The sequence below is a fragment of the Hylobates moloch genome, unplaced genomic scaffold (genome assembly GCF_009828535.3).
Source record: "Hylobates moloch isolate HMO894 unplaced genomic scaffold, HMol_V3 SCAFFOLD_21, whole genome shotgun sequence".
NCBI classification, from domain to species: domain Eukaryota; kingdom Metazoa; phylum Chordata; class Mammalia; order Primates; family Hylobatidae; genus Hylobates; species Hylobates moloch.
In genome coordinates, this window is record NW_026652296.1 from 29,957,422 (window position 1) to 29,979,011 (window position 21,590).

The 21,590-nt window shown below is 43.1% G+C and overlaps 1 protein-coding gene across 2 annotated transcripts in view; it reads right to left on the reverse strand.

Annotated features, from left to right (window-relative positions):
- Positions 1 to 19,850, reverse strand: part of CSNK2A1 (casein kinase 2 alpha 1) — a 64,450-nt gene extending 44,600 nt beyond the window's left edge. The window contains exons 1-2 of one of the 2 annotated variants that reach the window (XM_032142665.2): positions 19,732 to 19,850; positions 3,563 to 3,679 (exon numbers count right to left, since the gene is read on the reverse strand). The gene's annotated coding sequence lies outside the window, so the exon portion shown is untranslated. The remainder of the gene's footprint in view (positions 1 to 3,562; positions 3,680 to 19,731) is intronic. The other variant, XM_032142664.2, reaches the window with a different exon arrangement.
- Positions 19,851 to 21,590: the final 1,740 nt, after the last annotated feature.

Below are 21,590 nucleotides of genomic sequence, written 5' to 3' on the forward strand. Positions count from 1 at the left end.
TGGTGGTGCGTGCCTGTAGTCCCAGCTGCTCTTAGAGGCTGAGGCAGGGGAATCACTTGAAACAGAGAGGCGAAGGTTGTAGCAAGATAACGCCATTGCACTCCAGCCTGGGAGACAGAGTGAGACTCCTTCTCAAAAAAAAAAAAAAAAAAATTAATAAACAAATAAATAAAAGAGACACCTCTAGGCCAGGTGTGGTGGCTCACTTGAGGTCAGGAGTTTGAGACCAGCCTGGCCAACACAGCGAAACTTCATCTCTACTTAAAAACAACAACAACAAAACACAAAAATTAGCTGAGTGTGGTGGTGGGTGCCTATAATCCCAGCTACTCAGGAGGCTGAGGCTGGAGAATCGCTTGAACCTAGGAGGTGGAGGTTGCAGTGAGCACTCCAGCGTGGGTGACAGAGACTCCATCTCAAAAAAAAAAAAAGAGATACATCTAAAACATGGGGTATATATACACGATGTACACGTGCACTGAAACATCACAATATATCCCATAAATATGTACAATTATGTATCAATTAGAAATTAAGAGCTGGGCACAGCTCAGGGGTCCCTGCACTTTGGGAGACTGAAGAGGAAAGATGGCTTGAGGCTGAGTTCGTGACCAGCCTGGGCAACACAGCAAGACTACCAACTCTACAGAAAAATTTAAAAGTTAGCTAAGTATGGTGCATGCACCTGTGGTCCTAGCTACTCAGAAGGCTGAAGTAGGAGATCATGTGAACCTAGGAGTTTGAGGCTTCAGTGAGCTATGATCACAGTGCTGCACTCCAACCTGGCTGACAGAGACTGTGCCTCAAAATCAATCAATCAATCAATAAATTTTAAACAAAATAAAACATAGGCTACACAGTTTGTTCATAAAAATATGACATTTCAAAACGTGAGATACAATTAAAGCAGGACTTAGAAATGTATAAACTTAGGCCAGGTGTGGTTGCTCATGCCTGTAATCCCAGCACTTTGGGAGGCTGAGGTGAGTGGATTACTTGAACCTAGGAGTTTGAGACCAGCCTGGGCAACATGGCGAGACCTCACCTCTACAAAAATAAAAATTAAAAAAATCGGCCAGGCGTGGTGGCTCACGCCTGTAATCCCAGCACTTTGGGAGGCCCAGGTGGGTGGATCACGAGGTCAGAAGATCGAGACCACCCTGGCTAACACGGTGAAACCCCTTCTCTACTAAAAATACAAAAATTAGCTGGGCATGGTGGCGGGCGCCTGTAATCCCAGCTACTTGGGAGGCTAAGGCAAGAGAATGGCGTGAACTCAGGAGGCGGAGCTTGCAGTGAGCCGAGATCGCGCCACGGCACTCTAGCCTGGGCGACAGAGCGAGACTCCATCTCAAAAAAAAAAAAAGAATTAGGCTGTGCACGGTGGCTAATGCCTGTAATCCCAACACTTTGGGAGGCTGAGGCCAAGGTGGGAGGATTGCTTGAGCTCAGGAGTTTGGAGACCAGCCTAGGCAACACAGTGAGACCCTGTCTCTATTTTTTTAATTTAAAAATAAAACTATTAAAAAAAAAAAAAGAAAAAAAGCCAGGTGTGGTGGCATGCACCTGTAGTCCAACTATTCAGGAGTCTGAGATGGGAGGAACACTTGAGCCTAGGAGGTGGAGGCTGCAGTGAGCTGTGATTATGCCACTGCACTCCAGCCTGGGTGACATAGCAAATCCCTGATTCAAAAATGAAAATTCATAAACTTGAACTTAGAAAAGCAAACTAAAAATTAAGAACTTACACATACCTCAATAAATTTGAAAACAGAAGCCCAGAGAAAGTAGAAGGAAAAAAAAGGGGAAAGCAGCAATCAAAGAAATATGAAACAAAGAGGATCCACAAAACCAGTTGAGTCTTTAAAAAGGCTCGTGCTGAGCCCGTGGCTCATGCCTGTAATCCCAACACTTTGAAAGGCCGAGGCAGAGGATTGTCTGAGTCCAGGAGTTTGACATCAGCCTGGGCAACAGAGTGCAACCCCCAATCTCTACAAAAATAATTTAAAAATTAGGCCAGGCATGGTGGCTCATGACTATAATCCCAATACTTTGGAAGGCTGAAGCGGGAAGATTGCTTGAGTCCAGGAGTTTGAGACCAGCCTGGGCAACACAGTGAGACTCCATCTCAAAAAAATTGTTTTTAATAATAAAAACAATGAAAAAAATTAGCTGAGTCCCAGCTATTCAGGAGGCTAAGGCAGGAAGATCACTTGAGCCCAGGAGTTCGAGGCTACAGTGAGCTATGATCATGTCACTGCACTCTAGCCAGGGCGACAGAGAAAGACCCTGCCTCTGCAGGGCTGGGGGGAGAAATTCAAAATGTAAGTGTGCTTGATTTAAGAAAAAAAAGAAGGGCCAGGTGTGGTGGCTCATGCCTGTAATCCCAGCACTTTGGGAGGCTGAAGCAGGAGGATCATGAGGCCAGGAGCTCGAGACCAGCCTGGCCAATATGGTGAAACCCCATCTCTACTAAAAATATAAAAAATTATCTGGGTGTGGTGCCACACGCCTGTAGTCCCAGCTACTCAGAAGGGTGAGGCAGGAGAATCGCTTGAACCCGGGAGGCAGACGTTGCAGTGAGCTGAGATCATGCCACTGCACTCCAGCCTGGCGACAGAGTGAGACTCTGTTTCAAAAAAAGAAAGAAAGAATGAGAGAAAGAGAGAGAGAGAGACAGAGAATGAATATTAGGGTAAATTCCAATATCAAGAATGGAAATGAGGGAGTGAGGGATGAATTAGGGTAAATGTCCAATATCAAGAATGGAAATGATACATCACTACAGATCCTACAGATGGTAAAAAGACAAGACAATATCATGAACAACTTTGTGCCCACAAACTTGAAATTCCCAGAAGAAAAATAATTTATCAAAACTGATACAAGATCCCAGTCTGATTCTCAGGGAGAAAAAACAAAAACTGACACAAAAAATGAAAACCATAAATAGTCCCATAACCAATAAATTCAATCAGTATTGTTTCAACCTGTTCTATCCTAATGTCTTTGTACTGCACAGATTAACATTTTCAAAACATTTGTTTAAACTGACTGAACTTGCTTCCCACTCCTCTCCAGGTCTCTGTGCTTTTATACATTGATTATGCCTTCCAATAGTGCTTGCTAGGGGAAATCCTACTCACTCTTCAAGAATCAGCAAACTTTACATCCACTATGAAGCATTCCCATCTTTCTCCAAAACGGGCCAAGTACCTCTTCTACAGGGCCAGAGCAACCCCATATAGTCTCTGACATTGTCACACTGAATGTGTTTTGTTTACATACACCTCTCTCCTCAGATTATGAATTCAAGTACTTAGACTTTGATTTATTTCTCTTGGTGTATGCCCTGTGTTTCACCACATTGCCCAGGCTGGTCTCAAACTCCTGACCTCAGGTGATCCAACCGCTTCAGCCTCCCAAAGTGCTAGGGTTACAGGCATGAGCCACTGTGCCTGGCCTGTGGTTGATTTTTAAAATGCTCCTCAGTCTTACCTATAAATGTTATTGCATCCATCCTTTTTAAATCAGGGGAAAAAGGTTTCCTACTATCACTTACCAAAGAGATGTGAAACTAGTCAGTATGGGTGAATGATGTTTCTTGGAGATTTTATGAGGTTCCAGGCTGCATGATTTACCATGTGATGAGCACACTGCTTGACAAGCCTTGATAGAGCTACAAAAACAGTTCAGTACTCCGTTACTGAATGGATCTTGGATTTAAAAGACATCATAAGGTTGCAGAAAGAATAAGTACACTAGAACCACTACAACCTACATCTGATGTTGGATATGTTATTTAACCTACCTGATTAAAGTGAGAAAACTGCAGAATATAAGGATTATCACCCTTCTCCCACTCCCTTCTTTACTGCCATGGTGGCAGGTTACACAGGAGACAACCATCATCTCTGCAGGTGATCAACAACCAACAGCTAATAAGGTAGGTTGTCCTAAAACTGACAAAAATAGAATAGGCTGGAAGTAAGGGCAGTAAAAACTGGTTGCCTTTCAATTCTGAAGATCTTATGTGAATGCCTATGTCAGTCACTGATTCTTGGGATTTATCATTTTTGTGTGTGTGACAGGGTCTTGCTTTGTCACCCAGGGTGGGTGACTGCAGCCTTGACCTCCCAGGCTCAAGCAATCCTCCTCCCTCAGCTTCCTTAGTAGCTGGGACCATAGGCATACACTACTGTCCCCTGCTAATTAAATTTTTTCTTTTTCTTTCTTTTTTTTTTTTTTTTTGCTGAGGTCTTGTTATGTTACCCAGGCTGGTCTAGAAGTCCTAAGCTCAAGCAATCCTCCTACCTTGGCCTCCCAAGGTGCTGGGATTATAGGCATGAGCCACCATACCCAACCAGATTTATCACTGTTAAACCAGCAAGTCCCTGACCTAAGTAATGTCTTTCTCATTTTACGGAAGGCAAAACTGCGTAACCTTCCCAATGTCAGAGGTAGTGATTGGAAAACATTTGTCTAGATTCACAGCAAGGGACTGTAAACTGGTGACCACAAACACAGCCAACCCCCATACCCATGGTTTCAGTTACCTGCAGTTAACTGCAGTCTGAAAATATTAAATGGAAAATTCCAGAAATGAATAATTCTTAAGTTTTATTTTCCATGTTTGTTTTTAGAGATGAGGATGCACTCAGTCACCCAAGCTGGAGTGCAGTGGTGCAACTGTGGCTTACTGTAGCAGCCTCTACCTCCCATCTCAGCCTCCCTTGTAGCTGGGACCACGGGCATGCACCACCACTCCTGGCTATTTTTTTTTTTTTTGTAAAGAAGGTTTCTCACTATGTTGCCCGGGCTAGTCTTGAACTCCTGGGCTCAAGCAATCCTCCCGCCTTACCCTCCCAAAGTGCTGGGATTACAGGCATGGGCCATTGCACCCAGCCATGTTTTAAATTGTACATGGTTCTGAGTAATGTGATGAAATCTTGCACCATCTAGTACCATCCAGCCCTGGATGTGAATCATCCCTTTGTCCAGCTGTATATGCCACCTGCTCATTAGTCACTTGGTAGCCTTCTTGGTTACTTGAATGTTGCAGTATTGCAGTGCTTGTCTTCAAGTTACCCTTATTTTACTTAAGAAATGCCCCAAAGTGCAAGAGTAGCGATGCTGAGAATCTGGAAATGCCAATGTGAAGCTGTAAAGTGCTTCCTTTAAGTAAAAAGGTGAAAGTTCTTGACTTAATATGGAAAAAAAAATTAGTATGTGGAAATTGCTAAGATCTATGGTAAGAACAAATCTTCTATCAGTGATAATGTGAAGAGGGAAAAATAAATTTACATTTGTTTTGCTGTTGTACCTCAAACTGCAAAAGTTATGACCGCAGTATGTGATAAATGCTTAGTTAAAATGGGAAAGGCATTAAATTTGTGGGTGGAAGACATCAACAGAAAACTGTGTTCTAAGTGATGATAATCAGGTTTGGTATTATCTGTGGTTTCAGGCATCCACTGGGGATCTTGGAATATATTCCCCACAGATGGCTGGGAACAGGACTACTCTGTGTGTGTATCTCCTATTTGGCTCACATACTACTTTTTAAAAATTGAGATAAAATCCATGTAACATAAAACTCATCATTTTAGGGTACAATCAGTACCCTAAAATGGTGTGTTTTCGTATATTCACAATGCTGTGGAACCATCACCACTATCTGATTCCAGAACACTTCATTGCCCCAAAAAGAAACCCAGTACCTCAGAGGATTAACTCCCAATAGCCTCTTCCTACAAGCCTCTGGCAACCAATAATCTGCTTTCTGTCTTCATGTATTTGCCTATTATGGACATTTCACATAAATGGAATCATGCAATATGTGGCCTCTTTCACTTAGCAAAATGTCTACAAGTTTATCCATGTTGTTGCCAAGTATCAGTAGTTCATTTCCTTTTATGGCTGAATTCATTGTATAAATATATCACATTTTGGTTGTCCATTCACTGATTGACAGATATTTGGACTGTCTCCACTTTTTGGCTACTATGAAATAATGTCACTAGGTGCATATGTGTACAAGTTTTTCACTTTTTTTTTCTTTTTTTTTTTTAGAGTCAGGACCTTGCTCTGTCACCCAGGCTGGAGTGCAGTGGCATGATCATAGTTTACTTCACTGCAGCCTCATACTCCTGAGCTCAAGTGATCCTCCTACCTCAGCCTTCCAAACAGCTGGGACTATGGGTGTAAGCCACCACGCTCAGTTAATTTTCTGCATTTTTAGTAGAGACAGGGTTTTGCCATGTTGCCCAGGCTGGTCTCGAACTCCTGGATTCAAGTGATCATCCCATCTTAGCCTTCCAAAGTGTTGGGACTACAGCATGAGCCACAGTGCCCAGCCTTCACACTGTTTTTAAAAAGTAAATCAGGGGCCAGGCATAGTGGCTCACACCTGTAACCCCACCAGTTTGGGAGGCTGAGGCAGGTGGATCACCTGAGGTCAGGAGTTTGTGACAGCCTTGGCCAACATGGTGAAATCCCATTTGTACTAAAAATACAAAATTAGCCAGGTGTGGTGGTGGGCACCTGTAATCTCAGCTACTTGGGAGCCTGAGACAGGAGAATCACTTGAACCTGGGAGGCAGAGGTTACAGTGAGCTGAGATCGTGCCATTGCACTCCAGCCTGGGCGACAAGAGCGAAATTCTGTCTCAAAAAACAAAAAAAAGGTATTAAGTTGAATTATGTATTAAAATTTTTCATAATTAATATTTTTCAAAGTGACAGCTACCAACACTAAAAAAAAAAAAATTAACTTTCTATTTCTTAAAAGAAATAAAGGAGGAGGGAGAGCAGGTAGGTCTGTCTGGTAACAATGATTCTTCATTCCTGCACTGACAAAAACCAGCTGGATATGGTAAGCTGTGACTGTCCAACAACTGGCTCTTTTAAAAGACACCCAATGGAGATACCACGCGTAAACCTGGATAACTCTTCATTTACCTTATTGGCTCAACTCCTGAAGGCATTTGAGCAATCAATCCCTGGTTTATACTAAATACATAAATTTATAAATAAATAATAAGATGGGGGAACGCTTATTTAGACTACACAAATTTTGGAAATGAAAATGCAGCTCAACAATGAGATCAGTGGCCATGAACTCTCTGGTAAATGTATATAAAGTAGCATGTACACACACATTTTCTTTTTGAAGAAAAAAATTATTACCGGCTCAGGAAATCTGTAAACTCCAGCAAAATTAATAATTCCTGAGTTAGACAAACAGAAACTCATCTAAGAAGGCTAACTTGGTGATTTACATAAATGTTAAAAAATTAAACTGCTCAAACTAAGTATATGCCAGTCTTTCCTGAAAGAAGACAAGAAGACAATGTATCCTAGGCTTCAGAGTATGAGACCCAAGCTTGATGAATGATTAACAAAATGTCAGCCTCAGAAAAGATACAGTGGCTTTCAGAGTTAGTCAGGTAGAGATAACAGTTTTACAAAAGGGAACTTTATTTCTGCCTCACATTACTGCTTAGAAAATAAGAACTTGAATTTCTTCACTACTGTCCAACCTTAAATCGTTCATAGTCTTGTATTTTAAAGCATATCCTTTGAATCACGTGTCCAAAGAGAATTACTTGGGAGTCAGAGAGGTACCTTAAAATGGCTTTAAAAACTTAAAGCCAAGATTATTTTCAGATTGTTTACCCCCTTGAATCTTAAAACTGTTAAGATATCCAATTACTGAGCTTTCTAAATTAGTGCTCCCAGTTTTTTTTAACTTTTAACTTTTTTTTTTTTTTTTTTGACGCGGTGTCTCTCTGTCGCCAGGCCTGGAGTGCAGTGGCACGCTCTCGGCTCACTGCAACCTCCGCCTCCTGGGTTCAAGCGATTCCCCTGCCTCAGCCTCCTGAGTAGCTAGACTACAGGCAAGCGCCACCATGCCCGGCTAATTTTTTTTTTTTTTTTTGTATTTTAGTAGAGACAGAGTTTCACCATGTTAGCCAGGATGGTCTCGAACTCCTGACCTTGTGATCCGCCCGCCTTGGCCTCCCAAAGTGCTGCGATTACAGGCGTGAGCCACTGCGCCCAGTCTTTTTTAAAGTCAAGACAGAAAATAATATTTGTATGGCACAATGGGGTAAATGATCAAGACTGCTCTGGATCTGAGGTCATTGGTTTGGATGCTGTATCCAAACTATATTCTGCATGAATGGCCAGAGGTGTGAGGGGACCAGTATCTCAACACATCTGTAACGCACCCTGACACAATACACTGGTTGAGAAATTCTAGTTTAAGTAACTTGCGGAGATCACGACCTGAATAGTCAAAATCCATGCAGCAGGTTGAGAAAACTATTTCACAATTCCCCTTATTTCAAGAGATACGCAATCACCTTTTGCAGCTTTCAAATATAGACCAGATGTACTAACAGGCAACCATTTCGTCTGGAAGATCATCTATTTGGAGGTCACTGACACAAAAAAAACAAAAACAACAAAGACAAACCAAGCCTGCTTACCCTAGCTCAGAAGAATAAGCCAAAAGAAAACAGGTTAATGGTAAAAATGTATGATTAAATGAAATTATTGTTTTTTTCCTCCATTCATATTGATTCTCTTTTCCCATGTCAATTTAAGGTGGTAACCATGGCCAACAACATTCTCTCTCACCTATCATACTAATGCCATATAAGTAGTAGTGTTTTTGTTTTTTCAAGTGGGGAAATATATACAGCTCAAAAAAAAAAAAAAAATATCTAGCAACTAACTCCTTGGCAGTTCCCTTGACTCTCTGACCTTCAAGTCCCAAGGTTCTAAGTATACAATGAATAAGAAAACCACCTGTTCAAACCCAACAGAATATGTTTTTTTCTGGTTTGATTAAGGCTTTGAATTTGGAACATAAATACTCTCAGTAATACTTGGTAATTCATGAAGTTACTGCTTGTGTAAACTTGCAGAATATTTAACTTTAGGAGATGATACACCCTAACATGCCCCTGGGAGCCTTCTGCTTTTATTCCTACATACAAAACATACAACATTTTTGTTTTTAAAAACAATGCACATAGGCCAGGTGTGGTGGCTCATGCCTGTAATCCCAGCATTTTGGGAGGCCAAGGCGAGTGGATCACCTGAGGTCAGGAGTTCGAGACCAGTCTGGCCAACATGGCAAAACCTCATCTCTACTAAAAATACAAAAATTAGTCAGGTGTGGTGGTGCACACCTGTAGTCCCAGCTACTTGGGAGGCTGAGGCAGGAGAATCACTTGAACCCAGGAGGCACAGGTTGCAGTGAGCCGAGATCATGCCACTGCACTCCAGCCTGGGTGACAGCGCGAGACGTTGTCTCAAAATAAATAAATACATACATACAAAAAAATTAAAGCAATACATGGAAGTATTACTCCCATAAAACAAGCCAGGAAGTACAGTAAAACAGAAAACATTAGCATTTGGGCCTTTTATGTGAATTATATTTCTCCACCTTCAACCCAGAAAAGGGATCTGAGTGACAATGTGACATAAATGACATAGCCAACAGTGTGAGGTCTTCCAATGAAGGGAGGTGTTAGAAGAAAATCCAAGCAGTTTGATTTGGATTAACAGTTCTACCCCAAACACCTAAGAGAAATCGGAACTCCAGTACTGTCTCCTATAATATAATCATCTATACACCTTTCTACCATGCCACATAAGCAAAATAAAGTCACAATGTGAAACTTTATTCACTGGCTATAACCCTCTGGAACCAAAAGATGGAAAACTTCATTTGGGATATACAGTAATCTAAAGAAAAATTCAGCACTTATGAATGTAATAACTACTGCTACCATTTGAATGCCTCTTACAAACCAGGCACAGTATCAGACGCATATTCTGATTTTAGAAATAAACAGATTCAGAGGTTAAACAATCTGCCAAAAACAGCAGGATTACTAAGTGGTGGAAGCCAGATCTGTTTAGGATCCAAAGCCTAAATAGGTTCTTTTCACTAAATTTAATACTATTTCCTTAGTTCTCCAAACTGATTTATTAACAGCCTATCCAAAACACTATAATAAAATGAACTGCTTTAAATTTGGAGGCAAGATGGGGGTGGGATACTAAGTTTCAATAATCAGGGTTCTTCATTATTCTTTTACCTGAATGGGCTGGCCACCAGGCCACAATTGTATAAAAATCAGATTCTAAACGATGGAAAAGCTTTTCTGCGTGGCTGCTGAAGGGGGAAAGGAAGACAACTGAGACATGCCCCACCATGCTGGCTGGGGGCTGGTGACATCTGTGGGCCTCAGTGTTGGACTCCAGATGCAACAAAGCCTAAAGTTTTGAATATGTATGAAGGTCAATGTGACATTTTCCAAAAACAGTCATAAAAGATGGCTGTGAAAAACCCACTAGTATAACAACTGTATGTAACAAGAGCATATAGGTAGCTGCAGATGAATGCTCAGGTCCTTAGCTGTGGTGTTTAAAAATTCTTCAGACCAGGACAGGTGTAGTGGCTCACACCTGTAATCCCAGCACTTTGGGAGGCCGAGATGGGTGGATTGCCTGAGCTCAGGTGTTAGAGACCAGCCTGGGCAACACAGTGAAACCCCATCTCTACTAAAATACAAAAAAAAAAAAAAAAATGCCAGGCATGGCGGTGTGCGCCTGTAGTCCCAGCTACTTGGGAGGCTGAGGCAGGAGAATTGCTTGAACCCGGGAGGTGGAAGTTGCAGTGATCCGAGGTCGTGCCACTGCATTCCAGCCTGGCAACACAGCGAGATGCCATCTCCCAAAAAAAATAAAAAATAAATAAATTCTTCAGACCAGTGTGGTGGCTCATGACTGTAATCTCAGCACTTTGGGAGGCTGAGGTAAGAGGACTGCTTGAGCCCAGGAGTTTGAGACCAGCCTGGGCAACATGGTGAGACCCTGTCTCTACAAAAAAAATTAAAAACTACCCACAAAGAAAACCCTAGGTCAAGATGGCTTCACTGGAAGGAAAAATGAACTGGTCAGGAAGACAGACAAATAGAAGCAAATGATGAAAGCATTTTATTTGACATTGCTAACCTTCTCACAATAAATTATGTAGCAAAATACATGTTTGAATACTTTTAATTGCTAGGCAATAGTCTATTTTCATTTTTTTACAAAAGGTAGACAACTCCAAAGCAGATAGCCATTTGTAGCCATTCTATATAATCATAAATACACAAAACACTGGCCGGGTGCAGTGGCTCACACCTGTAACCCCAGCACTTTGGGAGGCTGAGGTGGGTGGATCACCTGAGGTCAGGAGTTTGAGACCAGCGTGGTCAACATGGCGACACCCCGCCTCTACTAAAAATACAAAAATTAGCCCGGTGGGGTGGCACGTGCCTGTAATCCCAGTTACTTAGGAGGCTGAGAGAGGAGAATCACTTGAACCCAGGAGACAGAGATTGCCCCACTGCACGCCAGCTTGGGCGACAGAGCGAGACTCCATCTCAAAAAAAAAAAAAAAGTTTTAAAGTTTCGATAAATACAAGTTCCTGGTCTGCCTACAGTTTATCACTTAATAATACAAAGCAAACAAGAAAGCAAGTTAGTGGGTTACCTGAAAGAGCAAGACATAGAAAAGATGTTAATGCAGGGAGCTGGCCTCCTCCAAACATATCCCTAACACACAATATTCAAGCAATTCCCAAACTGTGTTCAGAGAACCACTGGGATTAAGACCTCTGATCTATATTCACAGGTCTATAGGTGAGCAAAGGTAGACCTTTTCCTGAGTCTGAGATGGGAATATTACCTTCTCTGTCTAGAAGCAAAATAATCCTAGACTCACCAAGACCAGATAATAGACACTGTACACGAGTAATTGAGGTAATCTACACTGGGCGTGACTTACATACTGATCCACCCCTAGGCAGCAATTCATACCTCACCCACCCAACAGGCTATATTAGAAACAGGAAGTACAGGTCAAAAGTCTCATTAAAAAAATAAGAACTCTTGGCAGCAGAAAATGAAAATAAAGAATGAAGAATGACAGCACTGGCAATAAACACATTCTTTTCTCTGAAAGAGAAGGGAAAGAACTAAGTTGGGCACCTATATGCCAGACATTTTATAAATTTCTCCTTTAATCCTCAGTAATCCTGAGATGATAATACTAGCTAGTAGTCTAGTTATTAATCTTCACAAAAATCCTGAGGTAGGTCCTACTAATTCCCACGTTACAGGTGAAGAAACCGAAAGTTATTAAGTTGCCCAAGGTAGTTGTTATCCGAACTGTAGAGACAAGAACTCCCAGACTTGAAGAGGTTAAGTAAACTTCCCCAAACTCAGTGGGAGTTCTTTCCCACTAACCTGTTGCCTTCCCCTCCCTACCCGCGATCTCAATTAATTCTCTATTCTACCCCCTTCTCATTTCTGTAGCTGTTTACAAAAACTATACCTAAGATACAAAGCAAATAGGAGTTATCATAAGAAAACACCTCCAAAAGCTACTAAGTTGTGGTATGATATGCCTATTATTAGAAAATGTCATTCAATTTTGAGCTTGGAGGGCAGCGATAGTTTGGAGATCTTTAGCACAATACCTGCCAGAAATGTAGCCGGCACTCAGGATCTGCTGAATGAACAACATCTTTTGAGTGGTTATGAATTCAATAACCCAAAATGACTATCTTGTACTTCTGGATATGACATGATCCCATTTTTTGGAAAAGAATTAACCCATTCATTTTAAACAGGGTAGCTTTCTTAAAATTTATAGAACATTGATGAGATAGCTAAACTGAGAAATGCCCATTAAAGCATTAGTCATAACTTCAGGAAAATTCCAAGTGTTCACTTTTCCAAGCAAATTAAAATGTTTCAGCTAATAAAAACCTGTCAGAAAAACCCACAAGACAAGAAAGTATAAAAAGAAAAGAGCAGCCAATATAAGGGCATTTAAGATGTCACACATAAAAAATTATAAAGCATTACTCTAACTTGTACCTTGGTATTTAACCCTAAAACTGTCACCTCAGATAACACAGTATTTTCTATGCAAGAAAACATCATCACCACAAATGTAAAGAAGCTTGCCCACCATAGCAACTGTTGCTACGTAGGGTTTTTTAATGGCTAAGACTGAAAGACAGAATTTGTAGAAACCAGTTAAAATGCCACTCCTAGCAGTATCTTGTGATACTGTGAATGCTTTCACCTTAAACTTTTTAAAAGACTCAATCTTTGACTTCTACATGTGAAAAAAAAAGTACATCTGGGAGCACTCAACGTAAGAAAACTACCAATTGTCCATAACCCAATGAAAATACATCCTTTGTTACAATGACAGCAGCTACTTTTCCTTAATAATTCTAGAGGAATTTCATTTGAAAAGCTGGCTGGCCTAGATTTCTCTATAAACTAAATAACATGCTACTTTCGAAATTATCCATCTCAGAAGTTCAAAGAAATTTAGGTATAAGAACACATTAATACTCTCATGAAACAAACCTTATCCAGGTTACCCAAGAATTGTGACAGATCAAAATCCAGTTTCTCATTTCAAATCAAGTATCACATTATTTATTACCTTAAAATACTAAGCCCTTACCTAATTCAATGGCAAATCATATTGGTTTTCAGTTTCTGAACTTGTACAAATCATACTGTAATATTTATGCAAAAGTTGTCATATAGTTGAATATTACAGACAGTTAACATCTTTTTTTGTCTGTTCTTTTTTTTTTTTTGAGACGGAGTCTCGCTCTGTCCCCCAGGCTGGAGTGCAGTGGCGTAATCTCAACTCACTGCAACCAACCTCCGTCTCCCAGGTTCAAGTGATTCTCAGCCTCCTGAGTAGCTGGGACCACAGGCACATGCCACCACACTCAGCTAATTTTAGTAGAGATGGGGTTTTACCATGTTGGCCAGGCTGGTCTTGAACTCCTGACCTCAAGTCTTCTGCCCACCTTGGCCTCTCAAAGAGCTGGGATTACAGGTGTGAGCCACCATGCCCGGCCAACAGTAGAAAAGGGTACTCAGGGAACATAGTTCAAAAGTCATGACTCTCTATTGGCTGGACCAGCATTCTAGACTAGCTCTAGGGCTGAGGTATCTTGGTAGACCAGTTAACATTCACGTGGCCCAATTTCCCTTACTCTAAACCCAAAGTCAAACATAATCTCTAAAGCCTTTCATACCCTGAAATGCTTATCTTGTAATCATCTTTCTATTCAGGTAATAACTCAAAAGAAATGGTCTCATTTCCTTCACCCTCTGACTAAAGTTTAGTTAGTCCATATTTTATGAATCCAATCAACAGGATACTGTTAAAGAACAAAAACAAAAGACTTTTCTTAAAAGCTAGAAACGCCATTCTGTAGTGATGATTCCCAGATCTGACTCTTAAACTCAACAACCTCAACAGACAATGACAGGGAGAAAAGATCTTACAACTTTGAGCTGAGCTGGGGTTGGGTGGGAGGTGTGAGAGAACAGAGAGACAGTTACAAATTCACAAAAATGTATCACTCATTTCCATCTCCTCTAAAAAAATATGAAATAAGCCTTAAAAGGCTGTCATAGAAACCCATTATTAAGCCAATAAAAACTAATGGAGAAATTATGTCATTTATCCAAGATATGGAAGAACCACCTATTTACAGAAATCCTACCAATGTCCTAGATCTTCAGAAACTACATTTCACTAAGCTGATCATCAAGCCCCTTCAAATTGCATCTAAGGACAATAATAATATTCAAACATCAAAAAAGAGGCACAGGTTCCACTCAACACCATTATTCCGTGGAGTCTTCCAGGACTAAATCATTTTATAGAATCTTTGCTATCTTTGTTCTCTAGAAAATGATATCCCAAAGACTCTGAAATAAAACCAGCAAAACCCCTGTATTTGTTTTCCATTGTGTCATAACAAATTATCACAAACAAAACAACACAAATTGATTATCTTACAGAAGTCAGTGGGCTTGACTGGGTCTCCCAAGGGCTAAATGAGGGTATCCAGTGGGCGGGTTCCCTGCTGGAAACTGGGGAAAATTTGCTTCCACATTCATTCAAGCTATTGGCTGAATTTAGTTCCTTGCAGCTGTAGGACTGAGGTTCCCACTTCCTTGCTGGTTGTCAGCTGGGACTGGCCTTTCCTACTAGAGGCTGCCTGCATTCCCCGTCTCACGCTTTCAATCTGGTCCCCTCCAGTAATGGCAGGCTGAGTCCTTCTCATGCTTCAAGTCTGACTTCCCTTTCTGCCTCATCTCTGACACCAGCCAGAAAAAGTTCTCTGCTTTTAAGTGCTTATGTGAGTAGAATAAACCCACCCAGAAAATCCAAGATAATCTACCTAAGATCCTTAACTTTAATTAAATCTACTTAATATATTCAAGTTCCAGGGTTTATAGTATGGAAATCGTAGGGGAGCCATTCTGCTTACCGCAGTCTGCCTTCTGGTTTCCAAGGATTCATCTCTGTCCCAAATGCAAAATACATCCATCCCATTCCAAGGTCCCAAAGGTTTCCCATCTAAAGCTTATCATTTCAAAAGTCCCAAATCTCATTCATCTATTCAGGTGTGGATGAGGTTCTGGGGATAAAACAGTAAACCCAATTCCTGGGGCACAATTCCTAGAAAAAACAAGTTCTCTACTCCCAATATACTATTGTGAGACATGTACAGAATAACAGTTATAGACATTCCAGTTCAAATGGGCAAAATGTAAAAGAAAACAGAGCCTCAGGTCCAAAGCAGTTTCAAAATCTAGGGAATCTTCATTCCATTTCAAAGCCTGAGAAAAATCCTCTCCAGCTTTTAGCTCCACCTCTCTGGGCTCTCCTATCTCCGTCTGAGTCACCCTGCTTTTTTTATGAAAAGCAACACATTCACATGTGAGTAGTTTTATCAGCCTGCTTCCTATCAGTAGAATTTGGGGGGTCCAACAGCCCTATTACTTTCTGTCTCTTTCAATCCAAACTAAAATTGTTTATGTTGGCATAAAATTCTCAAGAACTTAATGGGCTTTGGAAGTATTCCACAGGTGTTCACTCCATTAAAGTTCACATTCACAAATAAACCAGGCTGCACATTTAATACTTTGCCTGGAAATCTCAGCTAAATATACAAGTTCATCACTTGCAAATCTGGCTTTCCATATAACCATAGGATACAATTCTGCTAAACTTAGTTGCTACTACGTAACAAGGATCCCCTTTCTGCCAGTTTCCAATAAGAAAGACCTCACTTCTGTCTGGGCCCTCACTAGCAGTCATTAACATCCATATTGCTACTAAAGTCTGTCCTAGGCCTTTTCTTTTTTCTTTTTTGACAGGGTCTCACTCTGCCACCCAGGCTGGAGTGCAGTGGTGCCATTACCGCTCACTGCAGCCTTGACTTCCTGGGCTCAAGCGATCCTCCTGTGTTCTAGGCTTTTTCTATCACACCCCTCAAAATAATTCTAACCTTTACCTACTGCCACTTTCATTTTTAGGTAATAGTACCCCACTCCTGGTACCAAAATCTATACTAGTGTTCTACTGCTGCCATAACAAATTACTACAAATGTAGTGGCTAAAAATAACACAAATTTATTATCTCACAGTTATTGCAGGTCAGAAGTTGGGTGGGCTTGGCTAGCTAGGTCTTCTGCTTAGGGTCTCATGAGGCCAAAAATCAAGGTGTCTCAAGGTTGCATTCCTTGATGGAAACTCTGAGAAATTCACTTCCAAGCTCAATCAGGCTGTTGGCCAAATTCAGTTTCCTTCTGGTTGCAGGACTGAGGTCCCCATTTCTTGCTGGTTGTCAGCCAGGGACTGGTCTTTGCCACTACAGGCTGCCCACATTCCTTCTGATAACTTCCCATGTGGTCCTCTCTAGCAAAGGCAAATGGAGTCCTTCTCATGATTCAAATCTCTGATTTCCTTTTCTGCCCATTTCTCTGAGGCCAGTTGGAGAAAGTTCTCTGCTTTTAAGGACTCATGTGATTAGATTCAACCCACCAGAAAATCCAGGATAATTTTTCTATTTTAAGATTCTTAACTTTAATTACACTTGCCAAGTTCCTTCTGCCATGTAACATAGGATAGTTACAGATTCTGGGGATCAAGGTATTGACACCTTGGGAAGGGGGAGATGTAATTCTGTCTACTACAAATCCAAGTCCTATGGAAGGGTTTAAACTCACTTCCTAAAGAAAATCATCCCTTTCTGGCCGGGCGCGGTGGCTCACGCCTGTAATCCCAGCACTTTGGGAGGCCGAGGCGGGTGGATCACGAGGTCAGGAGATCGAGACCATCCTGGTTAACACGGTGAAACCCCGTCTCTACTAAAAAAATACAAAAAATTAGCCGGGCGTGGTGGCGGGCGCCTGTAGTCCCAGCTACTCAGGAGGCTGAGGCAGGAGAATGGCTTGAACCCGGGAGGCGGAGCTTGCAGTGAGCCGAGATCGCGCCACTGCACTCCAGCCTGGGCCAAAGAGTGAGACTCCATCTCAAAAAAAAAAAAAAAAGAAAGAAAGAAAATCATCCCTTTCTTTAACAGAGTGTGAAGTAAAGATGTATATATTTTACTTCTGTGAAGTATATATACGTACATACATGTCTTTACTTATGTAGCACAAAGATGTACGTTCAGAGATAGAGACAATAGTAAAAACAAGGACTCACTCTGGATGAATGAGTAGGCAAAGGAACTAAACGCGCAGTATGGAAAAGGAATTGCCACCTGTTTCATCCTCAAATTGCAAGGCACTTCACCCATAACTACTTGGAAACTAACCCATGCTCCTCCTTAAATGTGTATTTCTCTTCTCTGTATTCCACAAGAGTACATAACTAGGCATTGTTTTTTGTTTTTTTTCTAAAGAAAAGTCACCTCACGGGGACCTAACTTTATAATCAGTTGATTAATCAATCTAAGCAAATTTCCAATCTTGCATTCTTTCTTCAAGTCATACACCCTCCCCCAATAGCAAACCAAAGCCAAGTATGTCAAAGTCACAGAAGGACAAAAACATGCCCTGCTAAGACTGCAGGTGAACTTTTGAGAATACCACGGAGGAGAACTAGCACTGGTACTGGACTTTCAGCCCCAGGTCCACCAAGCCAGTAAAGCCAAATGACTTACAAAAAAACCCTACAACAATTACAAAGATAATACTCTAAAGCCCTGTCTACAGTCAAATTCTTGACTGTAAATTTTACTTAGAACAGAAGAGCCCCAAATATACCAGCTAGTTCCTTTACAGTGACAGGTAAAAGCTACTTACTACACTTACTACCTGCCAGACACTGAAGTAAGCACTTGACACAAATTGTCTTATTTACTCTTCTCCATAAACTCACAAGCTAGAAAATACCATCATCCCCCTTTTACAGACGGGAAAACTGAGGCTTAGAGAGTTTAGGTCACACAGCTAAGTAGCAATGGCCCTGATATTTGAGAACCTAGGCAGTCTGGTTTTTAACCACTGGGCCTATCCTGCACTCCTCAGATGGAATGAAGTCTCCAATTCTTGGAAAAATCTTCCCTTCTTAGTTTTCTTTTTTCTTTTTTTTTTGAGGCGGAGTCTCGCTCTGTCGCCCAGGCTAGAGTGCAGTGGCGGATCTCAGCTCACTGCCACCTCCGCCTCCCAGGTTCAAACGATTCTCCTGCCTCAGCCTCCCGAGTAGCTGGGATTACAGGCACGCGCCACCAAGCCCGGCTGATATTTGCATTTTTAGTAGAGACGAGGTTTCACCGTGTTGGTCAGGCTGGTCTCGAACTCCTGACCCCGTGATCCACCGCCTCGGCCTCCCAAAGTGCTGTGATTACAGGCGTGAGCCACCACGCCCGGCCTCTCTTCTTAGTTTTCATTTCCTCTCCCCATGTCCCATTCTCGTAGAATTAAACAGCTGAAAAGTAATCAAGTCTTCCCAAATAATTTGCCACCTCCTTTTCAGAACTCTTTCCTCCACACAAAGCAATAGCCAAGATGCAACTTCTCCTGACCCTGACTCTGCTTCCCCAAAACAAACTACAGAAGCTCCACCCATCACCTGCTTAATCTAGCAATGTTCCAACACTGCAAAAAACACACAACGAAAAACAAAATTGAAAAGTCCTACTCTTTCAAAAGGTCACCAACATATGTATACTCTTAGCCAAGCTTTCTCTCCATACCTCTTTTTCTATCCAGGCTCCTAACTAGTCCTTAACTCCAACTCCAGACGTTCTGCCCCACGTCTTGGTCCCTTCCCCCTTTCTCCCCAGCAACCCCGCCTGGGGTTCTCTCCACCTCGCACCCACTCTGCAGGTGGGAAGCTCAGCCCCGCCCAGAGGGACCCTAAGAAGGCCCCTACTCCAGCTGCCCAGTTCCGCGGGAGGGTTCACTGCACACTACCCAGCAGGCACCACTCCCTCTGCACCCTCCCCCAGTACCCCCCTGCGGCCCCACCCCTCAAGTTCCCTTCCCCCTCTGACGACCCCCTCCTTCAAGTTGTCCCCTAGTCCCCACCCAGTCCAGCCCTCTCCTCTGCAATAAGCTGGACTCCGGCAGCCGGTTCCCACCCTCACATCGGCCTCTGCCCCCAAACCTCGCCCTCCGCCCTGGGGGGTGGCCCTGGGCCTCCCCGATGGGCTGCAGGGGCCTCGGTTGGTTTATGTGTGAAGGTGGGGGCAGGGGAAGGCGACGGGCCGCTCGGGAGTCTGCTGGAAGCGTGAGGGTCGGCCACGCTCCGCTGCCCTATCCTGGGCCCACCCCACCCTCCGACGACCTCATCTGGCGGCTCCCAAGGTACCTGTGGTGGAAGCGGCAGCGGCGGTGGCCGCTCTCCCCTCTGCTCACACAGACAATATGGCGGCGGTGGAGGAGGAGACACACGGCTCGGCCGCCAGCCGCAGGGACCAGAGCGAGGCTGCAGCCGCTGCTGCCGGAAGCGGAAACCCCCTCCTACCAGGAGGCGGGGCGAGACAGCTTCCGACTCCGCCCCCAGAGGAATCTCTCTGAGTGCGGCCATGCTGGGATGTCCTATTGTAGCCTTAGGGATTCAGTTCTGGCCCAGGGTGCAAAATGGAAGGAATTCCCAACGCCAAGCAGAATAAGGAGACTTGCAATAGTTAAGCGCATTTTATTTCAATAGTGTTAACAAGTGACAACAGAGAGAACACGAACCTCCCACTAGGTGAACAGTTGGTTTGACCCAAGTTAAGATGGCGGCACCCAGGTTTCCCGCACTTCACCCAGCTGGCCCCTCCTTTCTTGAAAAGAACCATGCGCGACCTGCAGAGCTGTAGAGCCAAGCATTCTGGGAGCTGAAGTCTCTTTTGCTCTGACCCTTCGTTTAAAATTAGGGTTTCAGCAACACTTTCTATTCAAACTTGGAGTTCGGAAGAAGTGAATGAAAGTTGGACCCTAGGAAGGGCATGGCGCCGGAGTCTGGGAAGTGAGGATACTAGCTCTCAAGAGACCAAGGCCCAATTCCTTCCTCCTACAGGAGTCCTGCCAAGAGCTGTGCGTCTAAAATACAGTGTTTTTTTCCCTTCTATCTTCTATCTGCCTCCCACCCCCGCTCTCCTTGCCCGAGCTACCTCCCCAAAGCAGCCACAAAGCACTTTCTACCATGCAGAGCTCATCATGGTCTCCTCGTGGTCAAAAATCTCCCATGGACCTCTTTATGCACCAAAGATAGCCCAAACTCTTCACTTGACATTCAAAGTCCTCCATAATTTGGCCAAACCCTCCTTTCCAGCCTCCTATTCTGCCACTCTCGTCTCAAAGTCCGGAAGATTCCACCACTAAGACTGCAAACAATTCCTGGAACTTAGCTGTGTTGCCTGCCTCCCTTTACACTGGCAGTTACTTCTCTTACTGTCACCTCATGTACTGGGTAATTTCTGTATGCCGATTGAACTAATTCAGGGATCCTTTCCTCTAGGGGTCTTCTCTCTGTTTAACTCCCTCCAACCCAGGCACTATCAGTCAGTAACCTGAGGACCTCAGTCTGTCTTCTCCATCAGACTGTGAGCCCCCAGTGGACAGGGCTCCGTCTGATGATCAACCTCTCCTTTGCAGGCCTTGCTAAAAGCTGAAGCGTCTAAGAGTTGCTGAAAGGAGTTCAAGTGTTAGTCTCACCTCTGGTGGGACAGAGGTGTGAGCACTGGAACGAGGGTGAGGAAGCCAGGTTATTTCAGTACCAACCATTATCCCTAGCTGTCTCAGAATAGCTGGTTGTCTCAGGAATGGGCCTCTCCACCTTCCACAGCCCTGCTTTCACAGTTTGTCAGCTGACTAGCACCTCTGCTCCCAAAGAGGCACCTCCTCCCCACGTGGGGTTAGGGCTGGTGGTGGCTGCAGACTTATAGTGATGGCCTCAGGGAGGTGGCTGTGGCCTTCTCTGGACTTCATCTGCTAGACAGCTTGTGACATCTGATCCCAATTGCCTGGGAACCCACAACAGTTTTTCTCCCGGTATCCTGTAACTGGTGATTCCTCTCCTCTGGGCCTCCATTTCCCCACTTGTGGACTGAGGAGGTTATACAAGATAATCCCAAAGTTTCTGGGAAGCCATCTTCCAGGAAATGATACCCTTCTACCTCCTCTCGAACGTATCTTTTTGGCTCTCGTGACTTTGTTTTTCCCAACTGTATTCACATTTGT